The following is a 5449-nucleotide window of genomic DNA, read 5'->3' on the forward strand; positions in this document are numbered from 1 at the left end:
GTTTGTCAGCAGTCTCTGGTAAGATGGGTTCCCTAAACTATTTCTCAACTATTTCTCAGATCACTGCGTACTCAGCATCCATCTAGGCACATTCTGTGTGATTCCCATGCTTGAAAGACAGAGGAATCTAATGTGAACATGAAGTTCGTGTTCTCTTCAGTGCCATGAGCAATATTCTGTCTACATCTAATTAAGCTCATTGTTTTATCACTAACTATATCTATTAATATGTATGTGTGTATACACACAAATACATACCAATATGTGAATCTTATGCATATTTTAAAATGAAAAATATCTTATAGAGGTTAACAAAAATCCCAAACATTAACAATTTAAATCAACAGTCTGAATGAGTGCAGCTTAAATTCTGAGAGTATAATTGAACAAAGCAAGAATTAGGTTTCACTGAAGTATAATTCTAAGTCCCATTTACTTAAAGTTATGAAAGGCAAGCATATCACAAAAACAAAAGAATTTCTGAGCAACTATCAACTAGAGAACTAAAGTATTAGTAGTGGACCTGAAATGTGTTTTTTAAATTTTCTTCAGAGACAGACCAGGGGGAATAAAATGGTCCAGTAAAACTCCCTTAAATACATGTTATTGGCAGAACTCAATTAAACCATTAATGGTATTTAAAAGTGAAAGAGTCCTTACCTATGGAATATTTTTTTATAGAATGTATCTATTTGGTAGCCAGGTGATGAGTACTAAGGAGGGCACGTGCTGTGATGAGCATTGGGTGTTATATGCAACGAATGAATCGTTGAACACTACCTCAAAAACTAATGTTGTGCTATATGTTGGCTAATTGAACATAATAAAAAGTTAATTGATTAATTAAAACAGCAAAAAGAGAAATTAAAAAATGTATCTCTCTAGAACTTTTATGGTAAACAATCTGGAATGAATAGATTTATTTGTTGGCTCTTTGCAAAATATTAAATAGTGCAATTATTCGAGTATAAAATGGAAGAGGTTTCTTAAATGAAATAGTTTCCTTTTGTGTAAAGTATCATTTGTTAACCTCACATGTAAATGCTAGTCCACATCTCAGACTAATGTGGCAAGAAAGAAATGGGCAGGCTGAGTTGGCTGTTACTGCTGATTTCGATTTTACCTCTACTTCACAACCGCTCATGTCCTCAAAAGTATTAGTAATACATGATGTTGGGTAAAAGTTCTGCTTCTTATAAATCTGATTTATCTCAGATCTAAAGCAGATTATTAGTTTTTAAAATTCAGAATATCTAAAACTAATAAATTTGAGAAAACTATATATATTACAACTCATAATGAAAGAGATTACTCATTAAATGCAAGAGCTCTTTGTCCACAGTACTTGAGTTTCAACTCAGCACTTCCACTCAGAAATTCTATGACCTTGAGCAACATGAGAAAAAACAAAATGCAATAGTATTTGGGGTCCCCACTGAGTGTTTTAAGAGAAAGAATCTAATGTTAAGAATTGTTTTCAAGGGGCACCTAGGTGGCACAGCGGTTAAGTGTCTGCCTTCGGCTCAGGGTGTGATTCCGGCGTTATGGGATCGAGCCCCACATCAGGCTCCTCTGCTATGAGCCTGCTTCTTCCTCTCCCACTCCCCCTGCTTGTGTTCCCTCTCTCGCTGGCTGTCTCTATCTCTGTCAAATAAATAAAATCTTAAAAAAAAAAAAAAAGAAGCTCTTATGGTTGGCTTCCCTCTCTCTTTAAAAAAAAAAAAAAAGAATTGTTTTCAAGTTTTGGAAAACTGAAAGAAATATTGAATATTGAACATTGAAGTAACATGGAAATAGTAACTCCTAGAAAGAATCATGACCAAACTAGGAGAAAAATGAAGCATGAGTTGGAGTTATAAGAACATAGACATTTGGAGATGGGCCCTGTGGGTCAAAAACCTAGACCGTTGAGGATATGTTTCTGATGTTGGCAGTTCTAAAGAGTAAGAATAGGTCTCTTTCTGGGAGTAATAAGCAAAGCTAGATAGTAAATCAACTTTCTCTCCTAATGTGGAGTATTGCTAAGGCAACATTTAGTAGAACTCTGAGAAAACAGGAAGAAACATATCCCTTCCTATTCCCGCCTGCCTTCTAATTTCCCTAAAGTGCCCCATACGGCAAAATTTCATAGAAAACAAGCCCTTAAAGTTTTAAAAAGCTTGCATTGCCTAGCCCTGGAGTCACAGAGTGTAGAAGGGTGAATTCGGTGTTTATATGCAATAATAGTCTAGTATTGGCACAAATTTCTCTCTCAAAATATTGTTATGATGAAGAAATGAGTTTAATGCGAAATCTGGCTCGCATTAAACACTTAATAATTGCTTTCATTTACTAAGTTATATAGTGAACAATTTATTCAAAGGAAAATTAAACTAGGCAAGAAATCCCAATCAAGAAAAAAAAGAAAATTAGCATAATAAAATCAGTTATCCTATTTCTTCTTGACAACTGAATCTGTAGTACTTTGAACAATGTCTGGCATTCAACGGGTTTTCAAAAATATGTGTTGAGTAAATTTTTAAAAATATCACACACATTAGTTATCTATTGCTATGTAACAAAGTATTCTAAACTTAATGTTTAAAATAATATTTTTTTTCTTCCATAATCTCTGTAGGAGAGGAATCAAAGAATTATTTTATTTAAGTGGTTCTGGATCAAAATCTCTACATCGGTTTGTTAGCTGGACATGCAGGCACCTGAAAGATTGGGGGTAAATCCTCTTTCAGACTCAAATAGCTATTGGAAGTCTCCAAAAGATCTGTTTCAAAGTTCACTCATATCGTTGCTAGAAGGCGGGTTGGAGCTTATTCAATGCAGTTGAAAGCTTATGTCCACAGAGAAATCTGCTCTCAGATGTTTATAGCAGCTTTATTCATAATTGCCAAATTAGAAGCAACCAAGATGTCGTCAGTACATGAATAGATAATAAAGGGTGGTACGTCCAGACAATAGAATACTATTCAGCACAAAAAGAAATGAGCTTTCAGTCCATGAAAAGTCATGAAAGAACCCTGACTGCCCATTACAAAGTGAAAGTTATCAATCTGAAACATCTACATACTGTATGATTCCAACTACATGACATATTGGAAAAGGCAAAACTGTGGAGACAGTAAAAATACTAGGGGTTGCCACCAGGGGTAGTGGAGCGATGAATAGGTAGAGCACAAAGAATATTTGGTAGAGTAAAAATATTCTGTATGGCACTGTAATGATGGATACATATCATTATATATTTATCAATAAATAATTTAACATTTCATGGAATGTTAAAACCAAAAGTGAACTATAATGTAAACTTTGGACTTTGAGTGATTATGGTGTGTCAATTTAGGTTCATCAGCTGTAAAAAATGCACCACTCTGGTGGGGAATGTTAATAATGGAGAAGGCAAGGTATGTGTGAAGTCAGGAGGTATTTGGGAAATCCCTGTAACTACACCTCAATTTTGCTATGGACCTGAATTTTCCAAAAAATTATCTTAATAAAAAAGAATAAATAAATTTGCTCTAAAAACATTTCTATATATATCTTTCTCTAAAAATACATATGTAAAAATAATTTTACCTGATGTATATTTATGCATTTAATTAATTTATTATCCTTACCTGTTTTTCAGTGTGTAAAATGTTCAGCCCATATATTTTCATAGGTACTCATTTTTTCCTTCATTCATGAAGGCAGTGGTTGCGGTATCAACAACAAAAAAGTCATAGTCATAATACAACCTACCTTTAAGATATGGATTAAAAGATGCATATTGTTAAAGTCACACACTTTTTATAGAAGTTCCATAAATATAAAAACAGCATCAGTATAGGTACAATGGATCATTTTTCTAGCTTTAAAAAATAGTTGTTGGAGATTTAATTTAGTGTTCTATTTGAGGTTCTCTTATCAGTCCATTCTTATAACCAATCTTTATTAAAAAGATACTCCAAACAAGCCTAAATAGACATTGTACTACCTTATAATCACTAGAGAAAACATTTGAAATCTACAATATTACTGTATAATTTAAGGTGTCTCATAAAAACACAATTACTTGTATCTCTTGCTGTCATTGAAAACTCAGTGGTTGTTGATTAAAATTGAATAACATATTTAATTTATAGTTAGTTTTATATAGCCAATGTAGTGTTCTGAATTTTGCCACAAAGGGGTAAGGTGGGTTCCTAACATAGATAAGCAATTCAATTCAATTGTCCCATCTGCACAATTTATTTGCTCATTTCACTTCAAAGTTACATATAACTATAGACAACTGTTAAAATTAATTTAAGTTCATGTTAAGATCACTTGAATATTTCATATATATTCATCCAAAATATACATATGAGGTATCTTGCCAGATCACTTTGCTTCAAAGCACAGTAAATTTTCATAATTGCAAAGTAATTGAGTAATTGGAAGACAGATTAGAATTATATTTTGTAGAGAAAGCATTAATATCATACATATGCATATTCTGCAGTTTTAGTAAAAATTACTTTTTAAAATATCTGAGCTGAAATATTAACATGTGAGTTAAACTACACATGTCAAAATAACACATTTATGTGCTCCCTATGGCAGCACATATACTAAAATTGGAGAAGATTAGCATGGCCCCTGCACAAGGATGACATGCAAATTCATGAAGCATGCCATATTACGTGCAGTTCCCTGGTGAACCCTTTGCAGATTAACTCGGAAAAAGAGATATGATTGATTGAAAGTACAATGTGAGACACTGAATCATGAGATTGTGATATTTAACTAGAAAAATATTCTTGTAAAGCCAACTATGACATGTGTATGGAGCTTAATTACACCTAAAAAAATAATACAACATTCACATTTTTAGGAAGCATAAATAGAATATTTATATATAAGTTGGGAAATATTATACAACACTTGATTTTTTTCCCCTTAAATCTTGAAATGTGTCCTTGACCAATTTGGATAAATGTGTTCTCTGAAGTTTTCAAATTAAATTTGCACTGTCTAAACATCTTGTTTGGTTTTACTAGAGAGAAATTCTATGCTTGTGTTAGGGAAAGCTCATAGTTGTGCTTCCCAACTCATTGTTCAGTAAATACATTGATTTATCAAATGTGGTATCATGATTTTTTTTAAAAAATGAATGAAAAATTCACTATTGCAAAAGTACAATATTTGGTTAGAAATAAATGAATGCCAATGTTTTCTTTCTACCTTGTGTTCAAGATGTGGTTGACTGAATTATTGATCCTGATTTTTCACTCCACAGTAGGTATTATACATCTACAAACTTGCCATGGCTTCATGATGGCAGATTGCATTTCATCATCTCTCGATTTGGGGCTCGACCAGATTGTTTGTTTTGGTCAATTTAATGTTGATGGGTGTGAAAGAAACAGAGGCTCCAAGTGCACTCATGTGTTTGGATTGCATTCTTGAACTCTTCCATTATGAGAAGATTGTC

The 5449-nt window shown here is 32.9% G+C and overlaps 1 pseudogene; it reads left to right on the forward strand.

The window, feature by feature from the left end:
• Positions 1-4562: 4562 nt before the first annotated feature.
• Positions 4563-4659, forward strand: LOC113268791 (U6 spliceosomal RNA; annotated as a pseudogene).
• Positions 4660-5449: the final 790 nt, after the last annotated feature.

Source organism: Ursus arctos, unplaced genomic scaffold, assembly GCF_023065955.2.
Source record: "Ursus arctos isolate Adak ecotype North America unplaced genomic scaffold, UrsArc2.0 scaffold_2, whole genome shotgun sequence".
NCBI lineage: Eukaryota > Metazoa > Chordata > Mammalia > Carnivora > Ursidae > Ursus > Ursus arctos.